We start from the raw sequence: 19,850 nt of genomic DNA, 5'->3' as shown, positions 1-19,850 counted from the left end.
TTCCTACCCTCATGTCACCTATTCTCCAGTCAGTGGCATCATCTGTGGCCTCTTCTCAGTCTTCAAGGCTTTCAGACATGGATGTGGATCTTGTGGTGCAGAGGCTTCTGCAGACACCGGCGCTGGCCAAACTTTTGTCGGTGCCGACCATCGGGGCTTTGGAACCATCCAAAACCCTTCCTGCATCTTCCATTCCTCCTCCGACCCAACTCCAGGTTTCGGAGACAGAGTGTCTGGAGCTGATGTTTATGGAACCGTCAGAACTGATACCTGCTCCAGGCTTGTCCGTTCCGACAACTCAGAATTCCTTGGTGCCGACCACAGAGTCTAGGAGCTGACACTTGCCGGTTGGGTCCAGAGAGGATAGTCGAACCAACTTTTCGGTTCCGACTTTGCCTGTCGGGGCTTTGGCTCGGATGATTTTGGTGCCTACCTCGGGCTTGGAGCCCACTGCTTCATTGTGGAGGGAGTCACCTGCCTCTTCAGATTCAGAGGTTCCTTCTCATTGGAGTTGGGGGGGCTTTCGATGCCATGAGGAGAGTATTGTCCCCTCGGGACTCCACATCACCAGGACCAGTAACCTCCTCCCCTAAAGCACCTGTGGTCTGCCTTTGCTTCACAGGTCTCACAAAGGTGTAGAGACCCAGAGCCTCAGGATGCCCCATTGGCAAACCCTGCTCTTCCGAGACCTCACCAGAAGCCCCCACAGATGAGATTCCCAGAAAGAGGTTATGCAAGAGGAAGCATCTGGGTTCCCCACAGGAATCCGTCACTTCAGACACTGACTTAGATGAGTCAGAAAGGTCCCCACGGTCTCCTTCGGAGGATATCTCCTTCGCAGATATCTTGGAAATTCTTAACTCATTAACCCCGAGTGCCTTCTCATGGCACCTGTGTGCTTAAACCTGAGCGTGCCATGAGAAGATACAAATTGTAAGCCGTTACCCCCAAGTGCCTTCCACAAGCGAGACAAACTTTACTGCAGAGTTGTACTTCACCTTACTGTAAAACACTCTGAAATCATAACTGAATGTGTAATTTACCTTCTGTAGTTACAAATCAGCGTGTTTTTGCATTAAGGTCACATTAATATTATATTAGAAAATCCGGTTGCAAAGTTCCTGATAAAGCAAGTGGTGGCAGCCAATCAGATTCTTGCAATCCAAGCCACCACTTGCATAACACCTTCACCCCCCAACTAATTTCTTTTGTTTTTCTCCAAATATAAAGAGGGTCCAGCAGCAGGTTTCCTTTCTTTTTGCAAAGAACTGGAGATTTCACCTACTACTGGATCCTCTATTTTATTTTCTGCACTCAAGGATTTTACAGATCACACAGCAAACAGTTCCCGTTCAGTTTGGCCTTTTTTTCTGTTTCCTCCAGTAAGCTTTTACATTTCTTTGAATCTATTTTTCCCTTCCCATGTCTGCACGTCCTTGTGTGCTTCGGAAACTCAGCAGAAGTGGTTGGACGATGTTCCAACCTACTTGTTTATGTACCATGCCAGTGTTGGTTGAGTCCAACCAAAAAAAAAATATAGGAATAAGGTGTGGAATATTTGTACATAGGAAATGGTTGTCTCTACAGATCATGTGCAAACTGTTTATTTACTTTAACTTTTGACTTTGACTTGAAAACTATAGCTGTTCCACAGTAATACCAAAATAACCACCTAGTAATCTACAGCTCTTCCACAATAATACAGCAATTGTTCCCTATAAATTATGGTGATTTTTCTTGGTCTACTGTGGTTGTGCAATAATCCCCACCATGACAATACAGTAATATGCAGAAAATTAACACAGCAAAGCTTTTAGCCTGTCTTCCATATGAAATTTATTTCAGGGATGTCTGTGCGCTCTATATAAGCACGTTGCTATTAATGTTGCCATGCAATTCTGTATGTAAACCTCACCACATGATTTAGGGCAAATAGGAATACAGGTGGTGGCAAAGACTGCAAAATTGTAGGAAGATCGAAACGTGGGTTCCTTCGGCAGATAGCACGACTCTTCGGCAGATAGCACGACTTACAACTGAAACGTAAACCTTACATATCTGGTTGTGTTGTTCCTGTACACCCACACAAATCAGGACAGTTCAATCGGCTGTCTAGCAAACATAATAGTAAGAAGTGACAGCTGTCTTTTACGGAGTGCTCCTGGTATATGTACCTTAACTGAAAAACAGAATTACTGCATTTAGAAAGTAGGCCAAGTCACGATGATCCCAGAAAGGGAAATTTACATTTATTGTGAATGCGTGGAGGTGAATGTAAAAATGTCGTGAACATGGTAAAGTAACTGTCCTTGTATGTTGTACGCATGTACAGATATCAAAGTTTGTTTTGGACTTAGGTTATGGAAATTATGATTTTTTTCATATTTTGGTAAATAACTTTGCAAGGGAGTGTCTGAGTGTGCTAAGTAATACCTCATTTTGAAGACAGTATCGCTGGTTCCAACATGGTAAAAGAATTGTGCCTGTATGTTGTACACATGTGCAGATTTCAAAGTTTGATTTGGAGTTAGGTTATGGAAATTATTATTTTTTTTTCATATTTTGGTAAATAACTTTGCAAGGGAGCATGTCAGTGTAACAAGTAATACCTCATTTTGAAGACAGTGTTACTCCTTACAACATGGTAAAAGAACTATATCTGTGCACTGTACACATGTACAGATATCACCGTTTGTTTAGTCTTGTAGGATTATGAAAATTATATATTTCCAATACTTCTCATTATTATGCCCATATCTTTGCAAGGGAGCATGGTGATCACACAAATGATGCATCATTTTGAAGCTGACACTGAGATGCATAACTTCTACACTGATATGTAGGCTCTGTCTGTTACAGGCAATGAGATATCATGCTTTGTTTATTTATCAGTTATGAGAAATATTATATTAATCATATTTCTGTGAATATTTCCATAAAGTAGATTCACACAGTAATGGTTAAGGTATCATTTTAAAGCTGACATTCATACTAACAAATTAAATACAAATTGTATTGGTCTACATGGTACATTGCCCAAGATATTGTGCTTTGCTTTTCCAAAAAGGTAAAAAAAATGTACAATATCAACATTCCTTGCCAAATATTTAATACTGGCTTTGATATGCACTCTCAACATTTACACTGTTGGAAAGGTCAGTGTCTGCTGAACATCTTTAGCATTTACATTTTTAGTCTAGCTCTTATAGTTAAAGAGTTATGAACATTTGTTTTCTGTATGGTATTACAAATTTATTTTCTGAAAATGAGCTCAGGCTGCACTGTAGTTCCTATGGTGAAATTAAGGAGGCAGCTTTTTCTGAGCTGCTCCGGAGTGAATGAGTTAAACAGAGGGGTGTCTGGAAGTCCATTAACCCTACTGATGATGAGTCAGTCCTCCTGAAGGCTTTCGGGTCTCAGCTGTCCACCACTCCACCACTTCAGTGTCTCCACCTTTTGATGAGCTGATGAAACTGGTCTCTCGAAAGGCGTGGGAGTCCCGGGATACCATGGAACATGTCCATTGGTAGCCTAATAAATTAATAACTTCTCCCCAGGACAAGGCCTTTCCAACTATAGGAGTACCTGTTGATGCCATTGTGGTGGCGGCAGCCACCAAGAAGGAATTGTCAGAAACTTCTGTGTCTGTCCATCCTCCTAATAAGGATTCTAGGATCATGGACAGATATGGAAAGCGCAAGTTTAGTTCAGCGGCCTTTGCTCTCTGATCAGTGAACTATCTCACACATTTTACTAGACTACAGTGAGATCTCCTAAAAGAGCTGGGAGATACTCTACAGGGTTCAGTAGCTGCTGGGGTATCGGATAAATAACTTCCCAGCTTGCTACCCTCAATTCCCTTGTAAACTCTTCCATGCGTCTGGTCTCATACGCAGCTGATGGAATGAGCAGGGCAGTGGGTACAGGACTTTCTCTTAGGAGACATTCCTGGATGTGCTTCTGTTGGTTTGTGGAGCCCTTTAAGTCATCCTTTGTTAACACCCATTTTGATGGCTCGTCCCTTTTTGGACCCAAAGCAAAGGAAATGCTTACCAGGTGTGAGCAGTACAGAAAGACTCGGTCTGCCATCGGAGTCCATTTTTTTACCCCTACCAGACCTTACCCCAAAGGTCAGAAGGGAGGGAAGATGTGGTTATGTAAAACTCAAGGAGGTTTCCAGGACACACATGGTGAACCCCCCTCTAGAGGCAGGGATGGAGGTAATAAGATGCCATCCATGTGACAGAGGGGGTCCGCAAAATCAGGGTGACAGAGATCAGTTTTTGGAAAGCCCTATCAGCACTCCTGAAAGGAGGCCTGCCTGTCCATCTCTGGAGGCAGTTGGGGGATGCTTATCTTTGTACCCAGATGCCTGGCTAAAAATAACAAAAGATCGCTGGGTACAAAGCATCATATCCAGGGGATACTCCATTCCCTTTGCCACCCTACCCCCTCTTGTAAGGAAAATCCCGGACGTTCCACCCAGTCACAGGGAACAAGCAACCATAGAGATTCAAAGGTTGCTGGAAAAAAAGAGTCATCCAACCAGTCCCAGCAGACCAGAGAGGATCCGGAACTTACTCAAGGTTATTTTTAGTTTCAAAGAAAACAGGGGGCTGGAGACCCATCTTGGATATCAGCAGACTAAAACAAATTGTCAAAAAGACAAAGTTCCAGATGGTCACGCTATAGTTAATACTTTCCTTTCTCAGAAAAGACAATTGGATGTGCTCGATAGAACTCCAGGATGCGTACTACTACATCAAAATGGCCAGACCATCCAGAGATCATCTGCGGTTTCAGCTGGGAGCCAATCACTACCAGTTTTGAGTTCTGCCCTTTGGTCTCACTACAGTCCCTAGACTGTTCACCAAATGCATGGCAATAGTCACGGCTCACCAGAGACGTTTAGGATTCCAGGTGTTTCCATACCTAGATGACTGGCTCCTAACCACCACCACCACCAGGCATCAACTCATACAAGCAAGGGATACAACCTTAAACCTCTGCAGTCAGTTGAGGATTACCATAAATTCAGAAAGATCTGCCTTGTTGCCATCCAAACATACCGTTTTTATAGGAGCAGATATAGATACCATTTCCATGACTGTAAAACTTCCACCAGAAAAGGTTTGTGCTCTACGAAAACAGGTCCTGAATCTTCTATCAAAAGAAAGAGCCCCAGCTTCAATAGTGCTCAAATTATTGGGGAAAATGGCAGCAGCAATCATTGCAATTCCTTTAGGTCGAATGCATATGCATATACTGCAGTGGCTTCTGTTCACTCAATGGTCCTTTCAAGAACTCCCAATGTCACATCAAATTGTGATAACGAGCTCATGCAATAATGACCTTCAGTGGTGGCTGACATCTCAACAAGTAACAACAGGTCATTTCATTGTTCTGCCCACTCCCATTGCCACTGTGACCACCGATGCCTCCCTGCTCGGGTGGGAGGGGCATTATGAGGGAAGAACAGCCCAAGGCACGTGGAAGGAACACAAGGCTTACCTCCATATCAATGTCCTAGAGATGAGAGTGGTACTTCTAGCATTGCAGTCCTTTCAAGAGTCCCTTCCTCTAGGGACTATTGCAATTCAGACAGACAACATGACAGTGGTCTGGTACATAAACAAAGAAGGAGGAACCATATCTTACCCCCTATGTTGAGAGGCCCTGAGAGTATGGCAGTGAGCAACTTCCACCCAGTGCTTTCTGATAGCAATGCACATCCCGGAGAAGTCCAGTGTGATAGCAGACAAATTGAGCAGAGCAATTCTGTTACCTCACGAGTGGTCCCTGAAACAAGAAGTGGTGGAAAGGATATTCCGCAGATGGGGCATACCTTGGTGCGACCTCTGTGCAACTCCAACGAACACGAAATGCAGCAGCTATTTTGCCCTAATCCCCCCCATGGGAGATTCCTCAAGGGACGCACTTGTACACAGGTGGCCCCCAGGTCTCTTTCATGCCTTTCCACCCTTTCCACTGACACCCAAAGTTTTACAGAAAGTAAAGACTCTGGGAAGGACCATCATTCTAACAGCCCTTTACTGGCCTCGTCACATTTGGTTCCCCTTTCTTCAGCCTCATCTTTTAGAAGAACCTTGGATCCTGGCCCAATTCCAGATCTTCTGATTCATTCATCAGGGACTCTTCATCCTCCCCTTCATGCCCTCAAATTGACAGCTTGGCTGCTTTAATTCCAAGAATAGCCATGTTTTAGAACCTCTCAGCTGCAAGCTCAGCATATTCTAACATCCTCTCATAAAGCATCTGCCAGGAGGTTATACCTTAGTAGGTGGAAAAGGTTTTTGATATGGGCATGTCACAACAATATTGACCTATATCTGGCTTTAGTTTCATCCATTTTAGAGTTTGGACCAAATTTTTCAATGGAGGGCAACTGCAACAACCATTAAGGTTCAATTGGCAGCAATTTCTAACTTTCATCTGGGTGAGCAGGGGTCTAGTATCATGTTTCACAGGCTCTCTAAAGCATTTATTAAGGGTACTGTTCATTTGAAACCCCCCATTAAATCCCCTGCTACACCATGGAATCTAAATTTTGTTCTTTTACGAATCATCCTACCCCCATTTGAACCAGCCTCATCTTGTTTCCTGAAATATCTATCATGGAAAACCATTTGTCTAGTAGCTATTACTTCTGCTCAGAGGGTTTCGGAGTTACAGGCCTTCTCCATAAAACCCCCATATTTGATTTTTCATAATGACAGAGTTTCACTTAGGACAAACCCGTCATTTTTACCAAAGGTTTATTCAGAGACAAATTTCAACCAGACTATAGAATTACCTGTTTTTTCCCCAAAATATAATAATAAGATGGAACATATGCTGCACAAGCTTGATGTCCACAGGCAGCTTTGATTCTATTTACAGAGGACTAAGGACTTTAGAAAATCAAAACAGCTCTTAGTTTTATTTTCAGATTCAAAGAAAAGTGCTCCAGTGGTAAAAACCACCTTGTCAAAATGGCTATCGGATTGTATCTCCTTTACATATAGTTCTGTTCACATGCCATTACATCAAAAATTAAAGGCCCATTCAACTAGTCTCCACATCTGGCCATGTTACCAATAGATTCCATTTGTGCAGCAGCCATGTGGTCTAGGCCTCATACCTTCATCACTCATTACAAGGTGGATAGGGCCTCCAGGGACAGGGCCTCCTTTGGTTCCAGTATCCTGAGGAATATACTCCTGTGAGCCACCCAAGAAAGATGGTGCTTGGGACGCTAACCCATCAGTAAGAATGAAGGTGAGATTGAACAACTTCACATAAAGAAGTTATGTACTCACCATAACGTTCCATGTGAGTTGTTCATCTCACCTTCATTTTTACATCCCACCCTCCTAACCCCCTTCCAGTTTTTTCTTGGGGACCGAGAAGTTGGGCAACTCATGGCGGTGTTGCTCTTTGTCTGGTTTATTCTTGATATTACTATTACAAATTGTTATATGTTATCCTTACATTAGTTGGCAGCAAATAAGATCTGAGGGAAGCACCAGTGCATCATGGAATAGGGAGTAGGCCACGAGCTTGTTGAAAACCTCGAGCTTATGCATTTTGGCTGAGTTGGAGCCAAGGATCGGCTCCGAACCCATCAGTGAGAATGAAGATGAGATGAACAACTCACATGGAACGTTATGGTGAGTACATAACTTCTTTTTTGAGTGCATAGACTATCCAACCTACTCACCAGATCTTGCTACATCTCACTATTTCCTGTTTCCAAACCTTAGAAAGAGTTTGAAAGGGCAGCAGTTTTCAAGTGATTCATAGGTGATTGCAGCAGCAGAGCAGTATTTCACTGACTAGACTTCAGACTTTTTTTTGGCAGGGCTATAGAAACGTCAGACATGATGTGCCAAGTGCATTGAACTTTGGGGAGAATATGTTGAATAACTTGAACATTTCATGACTCCATGTCATTCCCTTCTGGGGGGCTTAGAACTTTTCAGCACCCCCTTGTATACCGATTGCTTAATTGCAAAAGCAACTGAAGGGAGTTGTAGATGTTGGCTTAAAATGTAAATGACCTAAGACATTGAGGTAAAATGTGGACTTTTGTTTTCACCTATTAATTTAAATTGGATTGCCTTGAAAAGTTTTTCCCAGTCTTTCAGAAGTGAAATGGAATTAGTACATTTACTTTAAGAGCGGTGGTGGTGCTGCGGTAGCATTGTCGCTTCACAGTAAGACACTGTCCGGTTAGATTCTCAGCTAGAGCGTCTTCTGCGTGGAGACATGCGTGAATGGGCGTACCTTCGTTGAAGGTTGTGCATCAGAGCTGGCAACTCGGCACGTAAAAATCTACTGCCAATCATTAGCGGACCGGAGTTCCGTTGTGGCGACCCCTAACAGGGAAAAGCCGAAAGACACAACAACAACTTTAAGAGAGTTCCATGTTTGGTCTATAGGTAATTTCATTCACAGAGACAAAGAGAACAGGAGAAATGCATTTTATTAAATTGAAATGACATCTGGCTTCTTATCCCAGCTGCTAAGACTAAACAGAGTAATATGTAACTAGCTAAATATGAGTGTGTTAAAAGCACCTAAGACCTGGAATCTATACAAAAAATGTATTTGAAATACTTGTAGAAGCTGTATCTCAGAGAACTTTTCCCACACTCATAACATTTATTTTTTGGTATTAAAAAACGTTTTGTCAAATTATAGAGAGAGAGAGGGATTTGTCTATATGTGTATGTATTTTAATAAACTTTTGAAAGTAAGAAGCAGAAAAAGTACAGTGCAATCTTTGTTTTACATAAATGGAGCAGAGCCATGCATTAATTAAAGTTAGTAAACAGAAAAAGTAGCAGCATGGTCAGAAAGGAGAAAGACTGCAAGCTCCCCACCACCACTACCAAAAAAAAAAAAGAAAATACTAATCTTTTGATGTAAAAGCAGGATGCATGTCTATACTGCCATTGGTAAGGATGGAGGGTGGAAGGCAGTCTGAGGGAGGGTTCAACATTTGGTGTCCTGCCTACTTCCTGAAGGCTGGATAATGGAACAAACTGTGAAAGGTGCATCCTTCAATGAAGGATGGAAGTTGGTACGTAGTTCAACAGGGAGCTGCAGAAAAGCTATGCACATAATTTTTTGAAACATGTGCTTCTTGTAACATTTTGGTATATATGTGAACTCATGTTTGTGTAAGGTTACCATAGGTCCGGGTTTCCCCGGACATGTCCTCTTTTTTGGGCTCCTGTCCAGGCGGTGTTTGAAATTTCTGCGATTTGTCTGGGTTTTAAAACCCAGACAAATCACAGAATTTTCAAAAAACAGACATCCCTATTTTGGAGTCCATCCTCCGCTTGTTTTTTTTTTTTCTTTGATTAGCTCATATACCAGTATACAAGCCAATCAAAAAGCGGAGCTCTGTTCAATGTGGAACAGCTTGAGTCTAGACTCAAAATTACCCATAGATACAAATTATGGGCTTTATGGTGTTCTACTAAAGACCCCCAAGATCAAATTAAATATAGGCAATCTAGGAATGAAACCAAAAAATCCATTTTACAAGACAAAAAACAATACTACTGCAGCTTACAGACAGTAACTCAAAACAACCCTAAGAAGTTTTGGGCAAGATTGAATAATCTACTTCATCCTGGACAAACTTCTACCCCCATCCCAGCTGCTACTATTGGTAAACCCCCCAGAGGATGTTTCAGATAGTTTTAACCAATTCTTTACTGAAACAATTCAAGCCCTAGCAAGCCAACTACCTCCTAGCTCCCCTGGTTCTGAAAGTACCACCCCTAGAAACCTACTCCCATTCAGCTTGCAACCAGTGGCCACGTCACTTATCCGTACCTTGACCCAAAAATTAAAACCCACCACACTCTCTGCTGATCAACTCCCCGAAGAGTACCTTCAAAAATCAGCTGATGCTGTTGCCTATCCAGTATAAATACTAATTAATTGAACCATAACAGAAGCTAGAATTCCCACCATCTGGAAAATATCCTATGTAATCCCACTTCATAAAGGAGGCAGCTCTTCTGAATTCTCCAATTATAGACCAATAGCCATACTGTCTCCATTTGCAAAGATTATGGAAAAATGTATTCACAGACAACTCATGCACTACCTAATCCAGAATCACCTCATGGCAGATACTCAACACGGCTTCCGTCCACACCATAGCACTACTTCAGCCCTACTAACTTTCACTAAAACCATAAACTATAATTGCAACAACAATCACATATCCTCTGCCCTCTTCTTGGATCTTTCCAAGGCATTCGACATGGTTGACCACCAACTTCTAATACTCACCCTGCAAACATTCTGTCTAGATACTAAGGCCCTTCAGTGGTTTACATCCTACCTGAATGGGAGGCAGCAGGCTGTTCTTTGAACAAACTCTCTAACCTACCACCTAACACCCTTGGAGTACCATAAGGCTGTATACTAGGGCCCCTGCTGTTTTTCATTTTCATTAATGAACTGTATACTGTCATCCCAAAAGTCAGCTGTATCCAATACGCTGATGACTCCACCCTGATCTGCTCCAACACACTTATGGTCTGCTACCCAGTCCACCTTTAACACTTTAGAAAACTGGCTTTCAGTCTGATACTAAATCCCAAAAAAACTAAAATGCTGTTATTCTCACCAACACAAAGGTCTCCTGCTTTTACCTTTACCATAAATGCAAGTGATGGCACATTAATCTCTCCTGACCCCTGTACAAAACTACTAGGTGTCATTATAGATAACAATCTAAAATTTGACCTACATGTAAACCAATCGATCAAAACCATCAATAAAAAACTAGGGTCACTTTACAGAATAAAAGCCTTCCTAATCCCTCCAGCTAAAATTGCCATAGCTTGCTCTCACCTTCTCTCACCACTTCTGTACACATCCCCTATACTCTCTAATATAAATAAGACTGTACTTAAACTCTCAACCTGCTATAACCACATTGCCAGGTTTTCCACTGGGCTGCCTTTTAGGACACATCATTGCATCAATCTTAACCAGCTTGGGTGGCTTGAACTACCCAGTCTAATTCAGTATAACCAACTGATCATGGCTTATAAAATCCTTTATTATCCGGATGATACGCCTGCACTTAAAAATCTTATCACCACCATCACAATCCGCAACTGCTTAAATCCTCTAACAGACTACTAATTTAGATAACCAAAATTAACAGTGCAGCTGGTGACTTTCTCTTTGCAAACTCTGTATGCAGATCCTGGAACTCACTTCCAGTTGACATTACTTTACTCTCCTCCCTAGGTTAGTTTAAAACTAGACTCAAACAACATCAGGCACTAAACTGGCTATGTCATTGTATCAAGCCTGGCTAACTCTCTTCTAGATTGTGTAAAATCTATTAATCAGCTACTGTTTAATTTACCCCTGGCTTTCACCAGGGTTTAACTCTAACCTGTGTAACATATTTGTTATTGTTTGCTTATGTACATTTTGTCAAAATTATACTTCTAAAATGTTTTTAATATTTCTGTTTACCTTGGAGCTTTTCTCCCTGGGCCTCCGCTGAAAATGGACATGCATCCAGTCGAACTATCCCGGTCAACAAATGTAAAATAAATAAAGTAAATAAATAACTATATAGATTACTGTGCTATTACGATGGAATACCATAGATTAATAAAATATAAGGAGGAGGAAGTAGATTAAGAATCCAAGGGCCACTGGGAATGATCCTAGCAAAGCCTGTTTTGGACCTGGAAAAGGAATCCAGTTTGTAATGCTTGGTGAAAGTATGCACAAAGGACCAGGTTGCTGTCTCTAGAGTACTTTGAGTCCACCCCTTTCTAAAAAGCCACAGAAGAAGCCAAAATTCTTGTAGAATGGGTCCTAACCCTGCCTAGAAATGTTGTGTTATGAAGAATAACAAAAGTTAGGGCATGAGACAACCAATTTTTAATTGTCTGCATGGACAGTGGTTATCATTTTCTCTTAGCTTTGTAGGAGGCTAACTGCTGAATAGCTTCCCTGAAGGAATGAGTTAAATTCAGGTATTTTCTGAGCTGCCTGTGGATATCCAGAGTATGGAGGATTCTTTCTCCCATGTTTTCAAGTTCTGGAAAGAAGACAGAGAAATTAACAGAGTCACTCAAGGTAAGCTCTGAAGAATGTGCTCTCGAAGCAACCCTGTTGTTGTGGTAAATGAGGTTGGGTTAACTCACCATAAGAGCTTGTAACTCACATAACTTTTTTGTCAACATCAGAGTAGTAAGGAATAAAATCCATGTTAAGAACCTCAAATCAGCCTGATGCGCTGGTTCAAATAGGTTCATAGGTAAGTACTAGGTTAGCTGCCCTTGCAAACCATTTTCAGCCTAGCCAATTTTCCTTTATGTGTTCAAAATTATCTATCCTGTTTGGTTATAGATTGGCCTTACCCATTCCATGGTTGATAATTATGTATTACCCATAATGAGAATAACTGGGATCATATCATAGATAATTAGAGGGGACCCATGCATGGGATAAAATATTTAGGAGCTGGCTCTGTCCATTAGTAGCACAGGGGACAGTCCTGACAGTCCTACATTTTCTTTTTCCATAGATCTAATCTAAGTTGAGCTGAATATGGGATGGATTTTTTTTTTTTTTTTTGTGAGGAATGAATTCAGCAGTCAGCAGTCTCCTCTGTGAGATGTACCTGTCCTCCCCCTGTTGTTTGTTGTGAGCAGATGAGGTTTAGATCGCTATATATATTTAGGACAAACCTTTTTCTGCAGGATCATCAATGGATCTGGGAGATGAATCTAGCTTGCAGTTTGCAGCAACTTGCAAACAATTATCAGAGCCCTTTGGTTTTGGCTTTGGCTTTGACTGAAAGAAAGGACACAAGACCGAAAGAACCAGGACGGGAGGACTGGTCTGACTGTGGGTCTCTCTCTCTTTGTCTTTGTAATGATTCATCTCTATTCTCTATGATCTGGGAAATTGTTGGGTGGCAATTTATGGGGGTTTATTATTAACTTATTAACTTGACTTTTTAAACTGTCAAAAGAAATGGGAGAATGTGGTGGCATTCTGGCCATATATTATGTCTTCCATTTTATTTCTTCTTTGACCTTTTAAAAAAAAAAAAAAATACCATGTTGATTTTAGCCACAAAGAATCAAAACTGAGATCTGTGTTTGGAGGTTACCTATGTCCTGAATGAGTAATTCCATGATAAATCTTTCTGTGGATTTGCATATGAGGCTGGTCAGACCTATGGATCTGAAATTTCCTGGGTCTGTGGAAGGTCTTCTGTTATACAGGAGGATGACTGTAGCTGTTCTCCATTCGTTTGGTACAAAGCCTGTGTGGAGGCTGAGACTGAACAGTGTTGTTAGGAGTGTGACTGTCGTGCTTCATGCTATTTAAGATGCATCCAGGCATACTGTCAGAACTCATTGATGCAGTATTTTTAGCTTTAGATAGCACTTTTAGGACTTGGTGTAGTGTGATAGCTGGAGTTTCAGGTATATCATGAGAGAAAGATGGAGAGGAAAGCGGGGCAAAGTTTGAACTAAATTTATCTGCCAGTATGTTCACTATATCTGCAGCCTCAGTATAGGCAACTTCATTCACAATCAACTAATCACATTTCTGCATTGTGCTGTTGAGATTACGAACATAACTAAAAAGTGCCTTGTGATTGTGTTTGGATTAGGTAGCTGTTTTAGTCTGAAACTTGACTTTGTTGGATTTTATTAACTCTTGAATTGTTTATTTATTTATTATGTATTTGACATTTGCTTGCCAGGAAGGTCTGACTAGGCCAAAAAGTACCCATTTTCAGCAGAGACATAGGGAGAAAAGCTCCCCAATCACAATATATCAAAAACAGTTACAGATATTTTAAATTTCAAAATATCATGTAACATTGCAAAACATAGGAGTGAAAAAAAAGTGTTGTAATGAGAAAAGCATAGAACATATATTTCATAGTAGAGTGCAATGAAAAAGAATAACATGAGTTGGAGAAATATGTGAGGAAAAACTCATTAGTCATATTATTTGTTACATATGTTAGTATGATATAAATGAGACCTGAAGCAATTCTAATAAGATATTTAAAAGGGATATTAGAGATTACATGATTAGAGACAGTGGGGGTGGAGGGGGGGATTGAGTGATGTCTCAATATGAGAGAAGGTGTTCCTGTTAGGGTTATAGAAGGGAATAAAGATGGAGAGAAAATAAGATTATAAGAAGCATAAAGGGTAGGGTGTCTTCAGGTAGCTTAGGTGAGTAGGGAAGAAAGAGAAAGAGGTACTGGAAAGGTCTGTCCCTTTTAGTTTCTTTAAGACTTTTGGGTTTCTAATACCATGACAGGAATGGACCTCATTCCTACGTCAAAGTACAATTAAAGTTCATGAAATTAGTATTGATTCAGTCTTTGATGTCAGCCAGATGAGTTCTTTGCAGCACCCACAATGTGCCCAGTACTGTCTCCTTCTGCAATTTTTATGGGGTTGCATGTATTGGTAATGTATCTAAATATGATTGTAGATTGTTTTTTATAAGACTCATTATTCCTTCGACTATTGGAACTGTCTGGATATCTTTCTTCCACATTGCTGTAATTTTTGCCTGCAAATCCTGATATTTTGATGACCGAGTTTGTGTCTCTCTGCACACAAGACACTGTAGCCACTGGATGTGGCGATTTCAATGATCAGTGATACTTTTGTCTTCTTTTCATGGACCACTATATCTGGTTTTCTAGCATCTATCTTTTGAACTGTTGGTAATGGGTGATCCCAAGTGATGCAGACTTCATCATTTTCTATGATGCTTTGTGGCTCATGTTTCCAGTATTTTTCAGCCACTTCAATGCCACAATGTTTGTACAATCCCCAGTGCAACAGTCTTGCCACATTATTACGCCTTTCAGTATACAGTCCTTCTGCCATTAGTATGTCACAACCAGCAATGAGGTATGCAACTTGTTTCCAATTCTGTTTTACAAAACCTACATTTGTCTGTTTCTCCCACATGGTCAATGGACTTTGTAAACCAACATGTATTAACCATTCATCTCTTGGTTTGAATTTGCCTCTCCTTAACCATTCCTGCATTCGATCCTGATCAACATGAGGTTCTTCCAGAAGTTTTCTATATTTGCAACTATATTTATACATTTTCCTCTTCTTGCCTTCTCTTCTGGTCCTTCACCTTATATTCTTTCTTTTGTTTTTTGGCACATTCAGTTGCTGCCTGATTTTTTATCTACTTCTGCTTTGATTTCCATTCCTGCTTGATGCTGATATGCTTTTGCTAGACTAAGCAGAGAAGTCATCTTAGATTTATTCTCCTTAAGTTTCAAAACTTTCACTACATTTGGGTCATGCGAGGTCAGCAGATATGTGTGTAGTCCAACGATTGCAGATCTGTACATGTAATCAATTTCAAGGAGTCCCATCCCTCCTTCGGAATGGGGAATATATAATCTTGGTATGCACTGATTTTTATAAATCATTTGGTGAGCATGAAGCATTCTTCTTGTTTTCCTGTCTAATCTATCCAACATGTTTGGGGACAGTCATTCACTCCAAAACTGTAAGTTTAGGACAGGAAGAGCAAATTGGTTTATAGCTTGAATTTTGTTCCTAGATGTCAACGCTGTTGTCAGGATTAATTTAATTTTTCTAAAGTATTCCTTACTAAGTTTTATTTGTATTTGTTCATGGTTTATTGTTGATCCTTCATCAGTTCCCAAATATTTATGCAATCCCTCTTGCTAAAGTTCTTTTATATCACATTCTTGTCCCAAACTGATGTTTTTGTGGTGCTGCAGTTTTCCTGCTTTAATGGTTGGTTTTGCACATATATCAAGGCCAAATGACATTCTTATATCATCTGAAAAAGTTTTGAAACTTACAGTTGTGCTTTCAGTTCTTCATCTGATGAGCTGTACAGTTTTAAATCATCGGCAAAGAGAAGATGAGAAGTCTTTACACTTTGTTGTTTTCTAGGAGCCAAATTATAGTCATAGCCTAAGCTGTTAAGTAGACAGCTTAATTTGTTAAGGGCAAGAGACAAAAGCAGTGGTGACAGAGTCACCCTGCAGTATCCCCCTGTGAATTTTCTTCTCTGGGATAATAGCTTGTCCTTTATCATGGCTTAATTGCAAAGTGGTCTGCCACTGTTTCATGGTCACTGTAATATAGTCAATGAGTGTAGGGTGTATTTTATACCTTTTTAAGCACTCTTTTTATCCATAAATGTGGGATACTATCAGATGCTTTTTTGTAGTCAATTCATGCCATATTTAGATTATTCCCGTTTTTACAGTTCTCCATTATGACTTTATTTAAGGTCTGCAGAGAGAAAGTGGATATGGCAACATAGTGAGAAAAAAAAAGAAAGGAGTAGAGTAGGAGGTTGGAGAGGGTTGTAAGGTGTGCTATAGGTTGAAGGGGGGTGAGTGAATTATAATGATTCTGCCAGAACTGGAGCTGGAAAGGATCCATGGTTTTGTAAAGTATTCTTTTAGGGAACATTTAAAGGTGGGTAGGTTTGAAATAGTTCTGGTGATTAGAGATAGGGAGTTCTATTTTTATTTTATTTATTTATTTTTTTTTGCTACTGAGTATGAGTACAAACTTTGTACGGGGGATTTATTTGGTGTATGTTGTTTGTTTTCTGATCTGAGAGTTCTTTTAGGAAAATATATGTTGATGGTGTGTGTCTGATTTTATGTATTATTATAAGTTGAATGTAGGAGAGTTGGAGGGGGATTTCCAGACAGTTAAGGGTATGCAAAGCTTTACAGTGATTTGTAAAGGAGTTTGAATTAGTAGCAAGTTTGGTAATTTTGTTGTAGCAGATTTCAAGCTTCTTTTTATGGATGATTGCAAATTGGTTAGAATTGGGGCTTCATAGAGTAGGGAGGACAGAAGATAGGTTTTGGGTAGAGTAATTTTTGTGGCTGTACTCAGACAAATGTTTGTTTTTGTATAGCATGCTATAAATGAGACCTGAAGCAATTCTAATAAGATATTTAAAAGGGATATTAGAGATTACATGATTAGAGACAGTGGGGGTGGAGGGGGGGTATTGAGTGATGTCTCAATATGAGAGAAGGTGTTCCTGTTAGGGTTATAGAAGCAAATAAAGATGGAGAGAAAATAAGATTATAAGAAGCATAAAGGGTAGGGTGTCTTCAGGTAGCTTAGGTGAGTAGGGAAGAAAGAGAAAGAGGTACTGGAAAGGTCTGTCCCTTTTAGTTTCTTTAAGACTTTTGGGTTTCTAATACCATGACAGGAATGGACCTCATTCCTACGTCAAAGTACAATTAAAGTTCATGAAATTAGTATTGATTCAGTCTTTGATGTCAGCCAGATGAGTTCTTTGCAGCACCCACAATGTGCCCAGTACTGTCTCCTTCTGCAATTTTTATGGGGTTGCATGTATTGGTAATGTATCTAAATATGATTGTAGATTGTTTTTTATAAGACCCATTATTCCTTCGACTATTGGAACTGTCTGGGTATCTTTCTTCCACATTGCTGTAATTTTTGCCTGCAAATCCTGATATTTTGATGACCGAGTTTGTGTCTCTCTGCACACAAGACACTGTAGCCACTGGATGTGGCGATTTCAATGATCAGTGATACTTTTGTCTTCTTTTCATGGACCACTATATCTGGTTTTCTAGCATCTATCTTTTGAACTGTTGGTAATGGGTGATCCCAAGTGATGCAGACTTCATCATTTTCTATGATGCTTTGTGGCTCATGTTTCCAGTATTTTTCAGCCACTTCAATGCCACAATGTTTGTACAATCCCCAGTGCAACAGTCTTGCCACATTATTACGCCTTTCAGTATACAGTCCTTCTGCCATTAGTATGTTACAACCAGCAATGAGGTATGCAACTTGTTTCCAATTCTGTTTTACAAAACCTACATTTGTCTGTTTCTCCCACATGGTCAATGGACTTTGTAAACCAACATGTATTAACCATTCATCTCTTGGTTTGAATTTGCCTCTCCTTAACCATTCCTGCATTCGATCCTGATCAACATGAGGTTCTTCCAGAAGTTTTCTATATTTGCAACTATATTTATACATTTTCCTCTTCTTGCCTTCTCTTCTGGTCCTTCACCTTATATTCTTTCTTTTGTTTTTTGGCACATTCAGTTGCTGCCTGATTTTTTATCTACTTCTGCTTTGATTTCCATTCCTGCTTGATGCTGATATGCTTTTGCTAGACTAAGCAGAGAAGTCATCTTAGATTTATTCTCCTTAAGTTTCAAAACTTTCACTATATTTGGGTCATGCGAGGTCAGCAGATATGTGTGTAGTCCAACGATTGCAGATCTGTACATGTAATCAATTTCAAGGAGTCCCATCCCTCCTTCGGAATGGGGAATATATAATCTTGGTATGCACTGATTTTTATAAATCATTTGGTGAGCATGAAGCATTCTTCTTGTTTTCCTGTCTAATCTATCCAACAGCAGGGCATGAACTGCAAAGAGCAATATATACAACCCCCTTGGTGTTACAAGTAACAAAACAGGGAACTGGAATAGTGTAATCAAAACCTTCTATAATAATAACAGGCCCCTTGGCTATAAATCTACAAATATTACAATTGTTACAGGCAAACATACCTTTAATTGTGGTTTGCCGTTGATTATACTTGGAAGAATTATATTCTAGGGCCTTTTTAAGATTATGTGTGTTCCTAGTTCATGCCCTGCATTTTATGTGGGGATGACGACTAGATGCCTCAAAACCCGCATTAAAGAACATCTCTACAACATTAAGATCTGCAACGAAACTAGTGCTTTATTTAAACACTCTGTTAGTTGCAAGAATTTTAAAAAAATTTTATTTTCTGTGTTAGAGGTTGTTCATCAAGACCTCAGGGGTGGTGATTTTAAAAATCTGGTTGAACAAAGAGAGACGTGGTGGCAAATAAAACTTTCAGCTGACAAAACACCAGGCTTAAATGAAGCTGTTAATATCAAATGCTTTTTAAAGCATAATATGTTAAGCATAGATAAACACAACGTCTCAGTCTCCTCTTTGTTCCAATGATTCAAGTCACTTTAAATGAATATTTTACTATTTGATTGAATGATTGTTTCATTGCCATTGTTTAGTTAATTAACTTGGTATTTAACGGCAATGTTTTAGTTGATTTTATTCATTCTGAAGAAGTCACCAGACGAAAGCGGATATTAAAACATTTTGGTACGCTATTTTTGTGGGTTCTGATTTCGTGGATTTGTTCCTTGGTTTCCTGCTCCTTTACATTTTGTCTGTGTTTTACTGTGGTTTTTCTTTGTGGTCTACCTTTTTCACCATGGCGGAGGAAACCGACGAGGTGCTGTTAAATCTCAGCACATACCCCATTCCTGATGGGGAAATTAACAAAGACATTAATACATTACTTGTCTCTACCCTCGTGGATATTCAGAAATCGCTAAAATATTTAATTATCAAAGCGGATGCACCCCATAGAGACATGGTGGATATTTCCAGCCCACATGGCCCCTTTAAGGAATTGGATACAGTTGTTGAGGTGGAGTCTAACAGTGAATCGACGAAGCGGAAAGTAACTGAAAATCTTTTTCCTTTAAATCCGCAGTTACACCATCATTGTGCTAAAAAATCTAACAAGTCTGAAGTTAAAGCACTTTTGGAACCTTTCAGCAACCCATTCGCGAAGTTTGCCAGTCAAGACTTTCATTGTGAAGGGGAAGCAACAAGGAAGCGTGATATATTAACCAGGTTGGTCAAGAGATTTCGCTCATTATCTATTGAAAATTATTACTTTGAAAGATGTGTGGAACTGAAGGTTATGCCAAAGGGCTT

This window comes from Protopterus annectens, chromosome 6.part0 (assembly GCF_019279795.1).
Source record: "Protopterus annectens isolate FY-2018-M chromosome 6.part0, PAN1.0, whole genome shotgun sequence".
NCBI lineage: Eukaryota > Metazoa > Chordata > Ceratodontiformes > Protopteridae > Protopterus > Protopterus annectens.
This window is presented reverse-complemented; position numbering follows the sequence as displayed.